Source organism: Taudactylus pleione, unplaced genomic scaffold, assembly GCF_031769625.1.
Source record: "Taudactylus pleione unplaced genomic scaffold, aTauple2 ptg000070l, whole genome shotgun sequence".
Classification (NCBI taxonomy): Eukaryota; Metazoa; Chordata; class Amphibia; order Anura; family Myobatrachidae; genus Taudactylus; species Taudactylus pleione.
Genome location: NW_028284472.1, coordinates 869,799 through 885,583, shown reverse-complemented (window position 1 = coordinate 885,583; position 15,785 = coordinate 869,799). Strand labels below are relative to the sequence as shown.

General features: G+C 36.9%; 8 non-coding genes across 8 annotated transcripts; all 8 read left to right on the top strand.

The window, feature by feature from the left end:
• The first annotated feature begins 4,341 nt into the window (after window positions 1-4,341).
• On the top strand, window positions 4,342-4,413 carry TRNAA-UGC (transfer RNA alanine (anticodon UGC)). Its single transcript has one exon. It is a non-coding gene; the product is annotated as a tRNA-Ala (tRNA).
• Window positions 4,414-7,109: 2,696 nt separating this feature from the next.
• TRNAA-UGC (transfer RNA alanine (anticodon UGC)) lies at window positions 7,110-7,181 on the top strand. Its single transcript has one exon. It is a non-coding gene; the product is annotated as a tRNA-Ala (tRNA).
• Window positions 7,182-8,031: 850 nt separating this feature from the next.
• TRNAA-UGC (transfer RNA alanine (anticodon UGC)) lies at window positions 8,032-8,103 on the top strand. Its single transcript has one exon. It is a non-coding gene; the product is annotated as a tRNA-Ala (tRNA).
• Window positions 8,104-8,955: 852 nt separating this feature from the next.
• On the top strand, window positions 8,956-9,026 carry TRNAA-UGC (transfer RNA alanine (anticodon UGC)). Its single transcript has one exon. It is a non-coding gene; the product is annotated as a tRNA-Ala (tRNA).
• An 850-nt stretch (window positions 9,027-9,876) lies between these two features.
• TRNAA-UGC (transfer RNA alanine (anticodon UGC)) lies at window positions 9,877-9,948 on the top strand. The gene has a single exon. It is a non-coding gene; the product is annotated as a tRNA-Ala (tRNA).
• Window positions 9,949-11,699: 1,751 nt separating this feature from the next.
• On the top strand, window positions 11,700-11,771 carry TRNAA-UGC (transfer RNA alanine (anticodon UGC)). Its single transcript has one exon. It is a non-coding gene; the product is annotated as a tRNA-Ala (tRNA).
• Window positions 11,772-12,620: 849 nt separating this feature from the next.
• On the top strand, window positions 12,621-12,692 carry TRNAA-UGC (transfer RNA alanine (anticodon UGC)). Its single transcript has one exon. It is a non-coding gene; the product is annotated as a tRNA-Ala (tRNA).
• A 1,773-nt stretch (window positions 12,693-14,465) lies between these two features.
• On the top strand, window positions 14,466-14,537 carry TRNAA-UGC (transfer RNA alanine (anticodon UGC)). The gene has a single exon. It is a non-coding gene; the product is annotated as a tRNA-Ala (tRNA).
• Window positions 14,538-15,785: the final 1,248 nt, after the last annotated feature.

Here is a 15,785-nt window from a genome sequence, read left to right as displayed (position 1 = left end):
TGAATGCCTATTGCCATTCTCCTACACTGAAGGAAAACATATGGTAAGTAGGAAATAGATTGTTTATTTTCAGTGGGAACTGAAGGCGACTACCCGAGCAAAGTTTAATAAAAGAACAAGATAAATAATATAGCAAAACTAATTGATTAAGATTGAGAGACAAGTTCAAACACTTTGTGACCAAAAAGGGGATGGACATGGGCTTGGAGGGCAAGCACTTAATGAAATTTCAAAGCATGGAATGATGACAACATATCAACTTTAGATAGATTATCTGGTGAAGCATTAGCTAGCAATGCCCAAGAGGCAAATACAGTATGCATCGTTTGTGCCCTTCTACTAAGTTCAAACACTGATGACCAAACAGAATGTAAGAAAGCCCTCTAGTTAGGAAAACTTGATTAATATCCACACAATTCATTAGTAAAAGTAGGGGATTCTGATGATAAACCAGTCTCTGATGGAGAACTTTAAGAGCATTCCAATGTTCGGAATGGGCATCTACTTGCATTCTCATCAGCCATGAAAACCATAAAGTCCTTGAAGTCAAGCATGGTATAATGGTTATACTTCCATCTTCTAAGATATCCCTAATAACACTGAAAAGTAGTAAATCTCTACTGAAATGTAAAGCTGCAATCACTTGTGTATAAGAAAATAGCATCTCATAAGGGATGTATCTCAGTGGTAGAGCGCATGCTTTGCATGTATGAGGCACCGGGTTCAATCCCTGGCATCTCCATGTTTTGCAAAATACAGCTTTTTACCATATGTAAACTCTCTAGAAGAGCCACAGATAACAAGCAAACCAATAAAAGTACTCTACAGTAATAGCCAAAGTTGAACACAAATCATAAAAAATCAATCAAATATGATTATATTCAACATCATCTTCATTCCATTTTTCAAAGTAAAGTTCCCATTGAATGCCTATTGCCATTCTCCTACACTGTGGGAAAACATATGGTAAGTAGGAAATATATTTTTTATTTTCAGTGGGAACTGAAGGCGACTACCCGAGTAAAGTTTAATAAAAGAGCGAGACAAATAATATAGCAAAACTAATTGATTAAGATTGAGAGAAAAGTTCAAACACTTTGTGAACAAAAAGAGGATGGACATGGGCTTGGAGGGCAAGCACTTAATGAAATTTCAAAGCATGGAATGATGACAACATATCAACTCTAGATAGATTGCCTAGTGAAGCATTAGCTAGCTAGCCCAAGAGGCAGTCATAGCATGCATCCTTTGTGCCCTTCTACTAAGTTCTGACACTGATGACCAAACAGAATGTAAGAAAGCCCTCTAGTTAGCAAAACTTGATCAATATCCACACCATTCATTAGTAAAAGTAGGGGATTCTGATGATAAACCAGTCTCTGATTTAGAACTTTAAGAGCATTCCAATGTTTGGAATGGGCATCTACTTGCATTCTCATCAGCCATGAAATCCATAAAGTCCTTGAAGTCAAGCATGGTATAATGGTTATACTTCCATCTTCTAAGATATCGCTAATAACACTGAAAAGTAGTAAATCTCTAGTGAAATGTAAAGCTGCAATCACTTGTGTATGAGAAAATAGCGTCTCATAAGGGATGTAGCTCAGAAGCAGAGAGCATGCTTTGCATGTATGAGGCCCAGGGTTCAATTCCTGGTATCTCCATGTTTTGCAAAATACAGCTTTATACCATATGTAAACTCTCTAGAAGAGCCACAGATAACAAGCAAACCAATAAAAGTACTCTACAGCAATAGCCATAGTTGAACACAAAACATAAAAAATCAATCAAATATGATTATATTCAACATCATCTCCATTCCATTTTTCAAAGTAAAGTTCCCATTGAATACCTATTGCCATTCTCATAAACTGTGGGAAAACATATGGTAAGTAGGAAATAGATTTTTTATTCTCAGTGGGAACTGAAGGCGACTACCCGAGCAAAGTTTAATAAAAGAGCGAGACAAATAATATAGCAAAACTAATTGATTAAGATTGAGAGACAAGTTCAAACACTTTGTGAACAAAAAGAGGATGAACATGGGCTTGGAGGGCAAGCACTTAATGAAATTTCAAAGCATGGAATGATGACAACATATCAACTCTAGATAAATTGTCTGGTGAAGCATTAGCTAGCAAGCCCAAGAGGCAGTCATAGCATGCATCCTTTGTGCCCTACTACTAAGTTCTGACACTGATGACCAAACAGAATGTAAGAAATCCCTCTAGTTAGCAAAACTTGATCAATATCCACACCATTCATTAGTTAAAGTAGGGGTTTCTGATGATAAACCCATCTCTGATGGAGAAGTTTAAAGCATTCCAATGTTCGGAATGGGCATCTTCTTGCATTCTCATCAGCCTAGGAAACCATAAAGTTCTTGAAGTCCAGCATGGTATAATGGTCATCCTTCCATCCTCTAAGATGTCCCTAATAACACTGAAAAGTAGTAAATCTCTAGTGAAATGTGAAGCTGCTATCACTTGTGCATAAGAATAAAGCAGCTCATAGGGGATGTATCTCAGTGGTAGAGCGCATGCTTTGCATGTATGAGGCCTCAGGTTCAATACCCGGTATCTCCATGATTGGAAAAATACAGCTTTTCCCATATGTAAACTCTCTAGAAGAGCAAAAGATAAGAAGCAAACCAATAAAAGTACTCTACAGCAATAGTCAAAGTTGAATACAAATCATAAAAAATTAATCAAATATGATTATATTCATCTTCTTCATTCCATTTTTCAAAGTTAAGTTCAAATTGAATACCTATTGCCATTCTCCTACACTGAGGTAAAAATTATGGTAAGTAGGAATTAGATTTTTTATTTTCAGTGGGAACTGAAGGCGACTACCCGAGCAAAGTTTAATAAAAGAGCGAGACAAATAATATAGCAAAACATTGATTAACATTGAGAGACAAGATCAAACACTCTTGGAACAAAAAGAGGATGGACATGGGCTTGGAGGGCAAGCACTTAATGATATATCAAAGCATTGAATGATGACAACATATCAACTCTAGATAGATTGTCTGGTGAAGCATTAGCTAGCAATGCCCAAGAGACATTCATAGCATGCATCCTTTGTGCCCTTCTTCTAAGATATGACACTGATAACCAACAGAATGTAAGACATCCCTCTAGTTAGCAAAACTTGATCAATATCCACACCATTCATTAGTAAAAGTAGGGGATTCTGATGATAAACCAGTCTCTGAAGGAGAAGTTTAAGAGCATTACAATGTTCGGAATGGGCATCTACATGCATTCTCATCAGCCATGAAAACCATAAAGTCCTCGAAGTCAAGCATGGTATAATGGTTATCCTTCCATCCACTAAGATATCCCTAATAACACTGAAAAGTAGTAAATCTCTAGTGAAATGTGAAGCTGCAATCACTTGTGCATAAAAACATAGCAGCTCATAGGGGATGTAGCTCGGTGGTAGAGTGCATGCTTCGCATGTATGAGGCCTCGGGTTCAATCCCTGGCATCTCCATGTTTTGCAAAATACAGCATTTTACCATATGACAGAGCCAAAGATAACAAGCAAACCAATAAAAGTACTCTACAGCAATAGTCAAAACTGAATACAAATCATAAAAAATCTATCAAATATGATTATATTCATCATCGTCTTCATTCCATTTTTCAAAGTAAAGTTCCCATTGAATGCCTATTGCCATTCTCCTACACTGAGGGAAAACATATGGCAAGTAGGAAAAAGATTTTTTATTTTCAGTGGAAACTGAAGGCGACTACCCGAGAAAAGTTTAATAAAAGAGCGAGACAAATAATATAGCAAAACTAATTGATTAAGATTGAGAGACAAGTTCAAACACTTTGTGAACAAAAAGAAGATGAACATGGGCTTGGAGGGCAAGCACTTAATGATATATCAAAGCATTGAATGATGACAACATATCAACTCTAGATAGATTGTCTGGTGGAGCATTAGCTAGCAATGCCCAAGAGACATTCATAGCATGCATCCTTTGTGCCCTTCTTCTAAGATATGACACTGATGACCAAACAGAATGTAAGACATCCCTCTAGTTAGCAAAACTTGATCAATATCCACACCATTCATTAGTAAAAGTAGGGGATTCTGATGATAAACCAGTCTCTGATGGAGAATTTTAAGAGCATTCCAATGTTCGGAATGGGCATCTACTTGCATTCTCATCAGCCATGAAAACCATAAAGTCCTCGAAGTCAAGCATGGTATAATGGTTATCCTTCCATCCACTAAGATATCCCTAATAACACTGAAAAGTAGTAAATCTCTAGTGAAATGTAAAGCTGCAATCACTTGTGCATAAAAACATTGCAGCTCATAGGGGATGTAGCTCAGTGGTAGAGCGCATGCTTTGCATGTATGAGACCCCGGGTTCAATCCCCGGCATTTCCATGTTTTGCAAAATACAGCATTTTACCATATGTAAACTCTCTAGAAGAGCCAAAGATAACAAGCAAACCAATAAAAGTACTCTACAGCAATAGTCGAAGTTGAATACAAATCATAAATAATCAATCAAATTTGATTATATTCATCATCGTCTTCATTCCATTTTTCAAAGTAAAGTTCCCATTGAATGCCTATTGCCATTCTCCTACACTGTGGGAAAACATATGGTAAGTAGTAAATAGATTTTTTATTTTCAGTGGGAACTGAAGGAGACTAACCGAGCAAAGTTTCATAAAAGAGCGAGACAAATAATATTGCAAAACTAATTGATTAAGACTGAGAGACAAGTTCAAACACTTTGTGAACAAAAAGAGGATGGACATGGGCTTGGAGGGCAACACTTAATGAAATTTCAAAGCATGGAATGATGACAACATATCAACTCTAGATAGATTGTCTGGTGAAGCATTAGCTAGCTAGCCCAAGAGGCAGTCATAGCATGCATCCTTTGTTCCCTTCTACTAAGTTCTGACACTGATGACAAAACAGAATGTAAGATTGCCCTCTAGTTAGCAAAACTTGATCAATATCCACACCATTCATTAGAAAAAGTAGGTTATTCTGATGATAAACCAGTCTCTGATGGAGAACTTTAAGAGCATTCCAATGTTCGGAATGGGGATCTCATTGCATTCTCATCAGCCATGAAAACCATAAAGTCCTTGAAGTCAAGCATGGTATAATGGTTATACTTCCATCCTCTAAGATGTCCCTAATAAAACTGAGAAGTAGTAAATCTCTAGTGAAATGTAAAGCTGCAATCATTTGTGCACAAAAAAAGAAAACATCTCATATGGGATGTAGCTCAGTGGTAGAGCGCATGCATTGCATGTATGAGGACCCTGGTTCAATCTCATGCATCTCCATGATTTGCAAAACACAACTTTTAGCCATATGTAAACTCTCTAGAAGAGCCAAAGATAATAAGCAAACCAATAAAAGTACTCTACAGCAATAGTCAAAGTTGAATACAAATCATAAAAAATCAATCAAATATGATTATATTCATCATCGTCTTCATTCCATTTTTCAAAGTAAAGTTCCCATTGAATGCCTATTGCCATTCTCCTACACTGTGGGAAAACATATGGCAAGTAGGAAATAGATTTTTTATTTTCAGTGGAAACTGAAGGCGACCACCCTAGCAAAGTTTAATAAAAGAGCGAGACAAATAATATAGCAAAACTAATTGATTAAGATTGAGAGACAAGTTCAAACACTTTGTGAACAAAAAGAAGATGAACATGGGCTTGGAGGGCAAGCACTTAATGAAATTTCAAAGCATGGAATGATGACAACATATCAACTCTAGATAGATTGTCTGGTGAAGCATTAGCTAGCAAGCCCAAGAGGCAGTCATAGCATGCATCCTTTGTGACCTTCTACTAAGTTCTGACACTGATGACCAAACAGAATATAAGAAATCCCTCTAGTTATCAAAACTTGATCAATATCCACACCATTCATTAGTAAAAGTAGGGGATTCTGATGATAAACCAGTCTCTGATGGAGAACTTTAAGAGCATTACAATGTTCGGAATGGGCATCTACTTGCATTCTCACCAGCCATGAAAACAATAAAGTCCTCGAAGTCAAGATTGGTATAATGGTTATCCTTCCATCCACTAAGATATCCCTAATAACACTGAAAAGTAGTAAATCTCTAGTTAAATGTAAAGCTGCAATCACTTGTGCATAAGAACAGAGCAGCTCATAGGGGATGTAGCTCAGTGGTAGAGAGCATGCTTCGCATGTATGAGGCCTCTGGTTCAATCCCTGGCATCTCCATGTTTTGCAAAATACAGCTTTTTACCATATGCAAACTCTCTACAAAATCCAAAGATAACAATCAAACCAACAAACGTACTCTACAGCAATAGTCAAAGTTGAATACAAATCATTAAAAATCTATCAAATATGATTATATTCATCGTTGTCTTCATTCCATTTTTCAAAGTAAAGTTCCCTTTGAATGCCTATTGCCATTCTCCTACACTGAGGGAAAACATATGGTAAGTAGGAAATAGATTTTTTATTTTCAGTGGGAACTGAAGGCGACAACCCGAGCAAAGTTTAATAAAATAATGAGACAAATAATAAAGCAAAACTAATTGATTAAGATTGAGAGACAAGTTCAAACACTTTGTGAACAAAAAGAGGACGGACAATGGCTTGGAGGGCTAGCACTTAATGATATTTCAAAGCATGGAATGATGACAACATTTCAACTCTAGATAGATTGTCTGTTGAAGCATTAGCTAGCAATGCCCAAGAGACATTCAAAGCATGCTTCCTTTGAGCCCTTCTACTAAGATATGACACTGATGACCAAACAGAATGTAAGAAAGCCCTCCAGTTAGCAAAACTTGATCAATATCCACACCATTCATTAGAAAAAGTAGGGTATTCTGATGATAAACCAGTCTCTGATGGAGAACTTTAAGAGCATTCCAATGTTGGGAATGGGCATCTCCTTGCAGTCTCTTCAGCCACGAAAACCATAAAGTCCTTGAAGTCAAGCATGGTATAATGGTTATACTTCCATCCTCTAAGATGTCCCTAATAACACTCAAAAGTAGTAAATCTCTAGTGAAATGTAAAGCTGCAATCACTTTTGCATAAAACTGTAGCAGCTCATAGGGGATGTAGCTCAGTGGTAGAGCGCATGCTTTGCATGTATGAGGCCCCGGGTTCAATCCCCGGCATCTCATGTTTTGCAAAATACAGCTTTTTACTATATTTAAACTCTCTAGAAGAGCCAAAGATAACAAGCAAACCAATAAAAGTACTCTACAGCAATAGTCAAAGTTGAATACAAATCATAAAAAATCAATCAAATATGATTATATTCTACATCGTCTTCATTCCATTTTTCAAAGTAAAGTTCCCATTGAATGCCTATTTCCATTCTCCTACACTGTGGTAAAACATATGGTAAGTAGGAAATAGATTTTTTATTTTCAGTGGGAACTGAAGGCGACTACTCGAGCAAAGTTTAATAAAAGAGCGAGACAAATAATATAGCAAAACTCATTGATTAAGATTGAGAGACAAGTTCAAACACTTTGTGAACATAAAGTGGATGGACATGGGCTTGAAGGGCAAGCACTTAATGAAATTTCAAAGCATGGCATGATGACAACATATCAACTCTAGATAGATTGTCTGGTGAAGCATTAGCTAGCTAGCCCAAGAGGCAGTCATAGCATGCATCCTTTGTGCCCTTCTACTAAGTTCTGACACTGATGACCAAACAGAATGTAAGAAAGCCCTCTAGTTAGCAAAACTTTATCAATATCCACACCATTCATTAGAAAAAGTAGGGGATTCTGATGATAAAACCAGTCTGTGATGGAGAACTTTAAGAGCATTCCAATGTTCGGAATGGGCATCTCCTTGCATTCTCATCAGCCATGAAAACCATAAAGTCCTTTAAGTCAAGCATGGTATAATGGTTATACTTCCATCCTCTAAGATGTCCATAATAACACTGAAAAGTAGTAAACCTCAAGTGAAATGTAAAGCTGCAATAACTTTTGCATAAAAATATAGCTGCTCATAGGGGATGTAGCTCAGTGGTAGAGCGCATGCTTTGCATGTATGAGGCCCTGGGTTCAATCCCTGGCATCTCCTTGTTTTGCAAAATACAGCTTTTTACCATATGTAAACTCTCTAGAAAATCCAAAGATAACAATCAAACCAACAAACGTACTCTACAGCAATAGTCAAAGTTGAATACAAATCATTAAAAATCTATCAAATATGATTATATTCATCGTTGTCTTCATTCCATTTTTCAAAGTAAAGTTCCCATTGAATGCCTATTGCCATTCTCCTACACTGAGGGAAAACATATGGTAAGTAGGAAATAGATTTTTTATTTACAGTGGGAACTGAAGGCGACAACCCGAGCAAAGTTTAATAAAAGAATGAGACAACTAATAAAGCAAAACTAATTGATTACGATTTAGAGACAAGTTCAAACACTTTGTGAACAAAAAGACGACGGACAATGGCTTGGAGGGCTAGCACTTAATGATATTTCAAAGCATGGAATGATGACAACATTTCAACTCTAGATAGATTGTCTGTTGAAGCATTAGCTAGCAAAGCCCAAGAGACAATCATAGCATGCATCCTTTGAGCCCTTCTACTAAGATATGACACTGATGACCAAACAGAATGTAAGAAAGCCCTCTAGTTAGCAAAACTTGATCAATATCCACACCATTCATTAGAAAAAGTAGGGTATTCTGATGATAAACCAGTCTCTGATGGAGAACTTTAAGAGCATTCCAATGTTGGGAATGGGCATCTCCTTGCATTCTCATCAGCCACGAAAACCATAAAGTCCTTGAAGTCAAGCATGGTATAATGGTTATACTTCCATCCTCTAAGATGTCCCTAATAACACTGAAAAGTAGTAAATCTCTAGTGAAATGTAAAGCTGCAATCACTTTTGCATAAAATTGTAGCAGCTCATAGGGGATGTAGCTCAGTGGTAGAGCGCATGCTTTGCATGTATGAGGCCCCAGGTTCAATCCCCGGCATCAACATGTTTTGCAAAATACAGCTTTTTACCATATGTAAACTCTCTAGAAGAGCCAAAGATAACAAGCAAACCAATAAAAGTACTCTACAGCAATTGTCAAAGTTGAATACAAATCATAAAAAATCAATCAAATATGATTATAATCTACATCGTCTTCATTCCATTTTTCAAAGTAAAGTTCCCATTGAATGCCTATTTCCATTCTCCTACACTGTGGTAAAACATATGGTAAGTAGGAAATAGATTTTTTATTTTCAGTGGGAACTGAAGGCGACTACTCGAGCAAAGTTTAATAAAAGAGCGAGACAAATAATATAGCAAAACTCATTGATTAAGATTGAGAGACAAGTTCAAACACTTTGTGAACATAAAGAGGATGGACATGGGCTTGGAGGGCAAGCACTTAATGAAATTTCAAAGCATGGAATGATGACAACATATCAACTCTAGATAGATTGTCTTGTGAAGCATTAGCTAGCTAGCCCAAGAGGCAGTCATAGCATGTATCCTTTGTGCCCTTCTACTAAGTTCTGACACTGATGACCAAACAGAATGTAAGAAAGCCCTCTAGTTAGCAAAACTTGATCAATATCCACACCATTCATTAGAAAAAGTAGGGGATTCTGATGATAAACCAGTCTCTGATGGAGAACTTTAAGAGCATTCCAATGTTCGGAATGGGCATCTCCTTGCATTCTCATCAGCCATGAAAACCATAAAGTCCTTTAAGTCAAGCATGGTATAATGGTTATACTTCCATCCTCTAAGATGTCCATAATAACACTGAAAAGTAGTAAACCTCTAGTGAAATGTAAAGCTGCAATCACTTTTGCATAAAAATATAGCAGCTCATAGGGGATGTAGCTCAGTGGTAGAGCGCATGCTTTGCATGTATGAGGCCCCGGGTTCAATCCCTGGCATCTCCATGTTTTGCAAAATATAGCTTTTTACAATATGTAAACTCTCTAGAAGAGCCAAAGATAACAAGCAAACCAATAAAAGTTCTCTACAGCAATAGTCAAAGTTGAATACAAATCATAAGAAATCAATCAAATATGATTATATTCAACATCGTCTTCATTCCATTTTTCAAAGTAAAGTTCCCATTGAATGCCTATTGCCATTCTCCTACACTGTGGGAAAACATATGGTAAGTAGGAAATAGATTTTTTATTTTCAGTGGGAACTGAAGGCGACTACCCGAGCAAAGTTTCATAAAAGAGCGAGACAAATAATATTGCAAAACTAATTGATTAAGACTGAGAGACAAGTTCAAACACTTTGTGAACAAAAAGAGGATGGACATGGGCTTGGAGGGCAACACTTAATGAAATTTCAAAGCATGGAATGATGACAACATATCAACTCTATATAGATTGTCTGGTGAAGCATTAGCTAGCTAGCCCAAGAGGCAGTCATAGCATGCATCCTTTGTTCCCTTCTACTAAGTTCTGACACTGATGACAAAACAGAATGTAAGATTGCCCTCTAGTTAGCAAAACTTGATCAATATCCACACCATTCATTAGAAAAAGTAGGGTATTCTGATGATAAACCAGTCTCTGATGGAGAACTTTAAGAGCATTCCAATGTTCGGAATGGGCATCTCCTTGCATTCACATCAGCCACGAAAACCATAAAGTCCTTGCAGTTAAGCATGTTATAATGGTTATACTTCCATCCTCTAAGATGTCCCTAATAACACTGAAAAGTAGTAAATCTCTAGTGAAATGTAAAGCTGCAATCACTTGTGCATAAAAACATAGCAGCTCATAGGGGATGTAGCTCAGTGGTAGAGCGCATGCTTTCCAATCCCCGGCATCTCCATGTTTTGCAAAATACAGCTTTTTACCATATGTAAACTCTCTAGAAGAGCCAAAGATAACAAGCAAATCAATAAAAGTACTCTACAGCAATAGTCAAAATTGAATACAAATCATAAAAAATCAATCAAATATGATTATATTCATCATCGTCTTCATTCCATTTTTCAAAGTAAAGTTCCCATTGTATGCCTATTGCCATTCTCCTACACTGAGGGAAAACATATGGTAAGTAGGAAATAGATTTTTTATTTTCAGTGGGAACTGAAGGCGACTACCTGAGCAAAGTTTAATAAAACAGCGAGACAAATATTATAGCAAAACTAATTGATTAAGATTGAGAGACAAGTTCAAACACTTTGTGAACAAAAAGAGGATGGACATGGGCTTGGAGGGCAAGCACTTAATGAAATTTCAAAGTATGGAATGATGACAACATATCAACTCTAGATAGATTGTCTGGTGAAGCATTAGCTAGCTAGCCCAAGAGGCAGTCATCGCATGTATCCTTTGTGCCCTTCTACTAAGTTCTGACACTGATGACCAAACAGAATGTAAGAAAGCCCTCTAGTTAGGAAAACTCGATCAATATCCACACCATTCATTAGTAAAAGTAGCGGATTCTGATGATAAACCAGTCGCTGATGGAGAACTTTAAGAGCATTCCAATGTTCGGAATGGGGATCTCATTGCATTCTCATCAGCCATGAAAACCATAAAGTCCTTGAAGTCAAGCATGGTATAATGGTTATACTTCCATCCTCTAAGATGTCCCTAATAAAACTGAAAAGCAGTAAATCTCTAGTGAAATGTAAAGCTGCAATCACTTCTGCACAAAAACAAAGCATCTCATAGGGGATGTAGCTCAGTGGTAGAGCGCATGCATTGCATGTATGAGGACCCTGGTTCAATCTCAGGCATCTCCATGATTTGCAGAATACAGCTTTTTGCCATATGTAAACTCTCTAGAAGAGCCAAAGATAACAAGCAAACCAATAAAAGTACTCTACAGCCATAGTCAATGTTGAATACAAATCATAAAAAATCAATCAAATATGATTATATTCATCATCGTCTTCATTCCATTTTTCAAAGTAAAGTTCCCATTGAATGCCTATTGCCATTCTCCTACACTGTGGGAAAACATATGGTAAGTAGGAAATAGTTTTTTATTTTCAGTGGAAACTGAAGGCGACTACCCTAGCAAAGTTTAATAAAATAGCGAGACAAATAATATAGCAAAATTAATTGATTAAGATTGAGAGACAAGTTCAAACACTTTGTGAACAAAAAGAAGATGAACATGGGCTTGGAGGGCAAGCACTTAATGAAATTTCAAAGCATGGAATGATGACAACATATCAACTCTAGATAGATTGTCTGGTGAAGCATTAGCTAGCTAGCCCAAGAGGCAGTCATAGCATGCATCCTTTGTGGCCTTCTACTAAGTTCTGACACTGATGACCAAACAGAATGTAAGAAATCCCTCTAGTTAGCAAAACTTGATCAATATCCACACCATTCTTTAGTAAAAGTAGCGGATTCTGATGATAAACCAGTCTCTGATGGAGAACTTTAAGAGCATTCCAATGTTCGGAATGGGCATCTCCTTGCATTCTCATCAGCCATGAAAACCATAAAGTCCTTGAAGTCAAGCATGGTATAATGGTTATACTTCCATCCTCTAAGATGTCCATAATAACACTGAAAAGTAGTAAACCTCTAGTAAAATGTAAAGCTGCAATCACTTTTGCATAAAAATATAGCAGCTCATAGGGGATGTAGCTCAGTGGTAGAGTGCATGCTTTGCATGTATGAGGCCCTGGGTTCAATCCCTGGCATCTCCATGTTTTGCAAAATATAGCTTTTTACAATATGTAAACTCTCTAGAAGAGCCAAAGATAACAAGCAAACCAATAAAAGTACTCTACAGCAATAGTCAAAGTTGAATACAAATCATAAGAAATCAATCAAATATGATTATATTCAACATCGTCTTCAATCCATTTTTCAAAGTAAAGTTCCCATTGAATGCCTATTGCCATTCTCCTACACTGCGGGAAAACATATGGTAAGTAGGAAATAGATTTTTTATTTTCAGTGGGAACTGAAGGCGACTACCCGAGCAAAGTTTCATAAAAGAGCGAGACAAATAATATTGCAAAACTAATTGATTAAGACTGAGAGACAAGTTCAAACACTTTGTGAACAAAAAGAGGATGGACATGGGCTTGGAGGGCAACACTTAATGAAATTTCAAAGCATGGAATGATGACAACATATCAACTCTAGATAGATTGTCTGGTGAAGCACTAGTTAGCAATGCCCAAGAGGCAGTCATAGCAGGCATCCTTTGTGCCATTCTACTAAGTTCTGACACTGATGACCAAACAGAATGTAAGAAAGCCCTATAGTTAGCAAAACTTGATCAATATCCACACCATTCATTAGAAAAAGTAGGGTATTCTGATGATAAACCAGTCTCTGATGGAGAACTTTAAGAGCATTCCAATGTTCGGAATGGGCATCTCCTTGCATTCTCATCAGCCATGAAAACCATAAAGTCCATGAAGTCAAGCATGGTATAATGGTTATACTTCCATCTTCTAAGATATCCCTAATAACACTGAAAAGTAGTAAATCTCTAGTGAAATGTAAAGCTGCAAGCACTAGTGCATAAAAAATTAGCATCTCATACGGGATGTAGCTCAGTGGTAGAGTGCATGCTTCGCATGTTTGAGGCCTACGGTTCAATCCCTGGCATCTCCTTGTTTTGCAAAATACAGCTTTTTACCATATGTAAACTCTCTAGAAAATCCAAAGATAACAATCAAACCAACAAACGTACTCTACAGCAATAGTCAAAGTTGAATACAAATCATTAAAAATCTATCAAATATGATTATATTCATCGTTGTCTTCATTCCATTTTTCAAAGTAAAGTTCCCATTGAATGCCTATTGCCATTCTCCTACACTGAGGGAAAACATATGGTAAGTAGGAAATAGATTTTTTATTTACAGTGGGAACTGAAGGCGACAACCCGAGCAAAGTTTAATAAAAGAATGAGACAACTAATAAAGCAAAACTAATTGATTACGATTGAGAGACAAGTTCAAACACTTTGTGAACAAAAAGATGACGGACAATGGCTTGGAGGGCTAGCACTTAATTATATTTCAAAGCATGAAATGATGGCAACATTTCAACTCTAGATAGATTGTCTGTTGAAGCATTAGCTAGCAATGCCCAAGAGACAATCATAGCATGCATCCTTTGAGCCCTTCTACTAAGATATGACACTGATGACCAAACAGAATGTAAGAAAGCCCTCTAGTTAGCAAAACTTGATCAATATCCACACCATTCATTAGAAAAAGTAGGGTATTCTGATGATAAACCAGTCTCTGATGGAGAACTTTAAGAGCATTCCAATGTTGGGAATGGGCATCTCCTTGCATTCTCATCAGCCACGAAAACCATAAAGTCCTTGAAGTCAAGCATGGTATAATGGTTATACTTCCATCCTCTAAGATGTCCCTAATAACACTGAAAAGTAGTAAATCTCTAGTGAAATGTAAAGCTGCAATCACTTTTGCATAAAATTGTAGCAGCTCATAGGGGATTTAGCTCAGTGGTAGAGCGCATGCTTTGCATGTATGAGGCCCCGGGTTCAATCCCCGGCATCACCATGTTTTGCAAAATACAGCTTTTTACCATATGTAAACTCTCTAGAAGAGCCAAAGATAACAAGCAAACCAATAAAAGTACTCTACAGCAATTGTCAAAGTTGAATACAAATCATAAAAAATCAATCAAATATGATTATAATCTACATCGTCTTCATTCCATTTTTCAAAGTAAAGTTCCCATTGAATGCCTATTTCCATTCTCCTACACTGTGGTAAAACATATGGTAAGTAGGAAATAGATTTTTTATTTTCAGTGGGAACTGAAGGCGACTACTCGAGCAAAGTTTAATAAAAGAGCGAGACAAATAATATAGCAAAACTCATTGATTAAGATTGAGAGACAAGTTCAAACACTTTGTGAACATAAAGAGGATGGACATGGGCTTGGAGGGCAAGCACTTAATGAAATTTCAAAGCATGGAATGATGACAACATATCAACTCTAGATAGATTGTCTTGTGAAGCATTAGCTAGCTAGCCCAAGAGGCAGTCATAGCATGCATCCTTTGTGCATTCTACTAAGTTCTAAAACTGATGACCAAACAGAATGTAAGAAAGCCCTCTAGTTAGCAAAACTTGATCAATATCCACACCATTCATTAGAAAAAGTAGGGTATTCTGATGATAAACCAGTCTCTGATGGAGAACTTTAAGAGCATTCCAATGTTTGGAATGGGCATCTCCTTGCATTCTCATCAGCCATGAAAACCATAAAGTCCTTGAAGTCAAGCATGGTATAATGGTTATACTTCCATCCTCTAAGATGTCCCTAATAACACTGAAAAGTAGCAAATCTCTAGTGAAATGTATAGCTGCAATCACTTTTGTATAAAAATATAGCAGCTCATAGGGGATGTAGCTCAGTGGTAGAGCACATGCCTTGCATGTATGAGACCCCGGTTTCATTCCCCGGAATCTCCATTTTTTACAAAATACAGCTTTGTACCATATGTAAACTCTCTAGAAGAGCCACAGATAACAAGCAAACCAATAAAAGTACTCTACAGCAATAGTCAAAGTTGAATACAAATCATAAAAAATCAATCAAATATGATTATATTCAACATCGTCTTCATTGCAATTTTCAAAGTAAAGTTCCCATTGAATGCCTATTGCCATTCTCCTACACTGAGGGAAAACATATGGTAAGTAGGAAATAGATTTTTTATTTTCAGTGGGAACAGAGGGCGACTACCTGAGCAAAGTTTAATAAAAGAGCGAGACAAATAATATAGCAAAACTAATTGA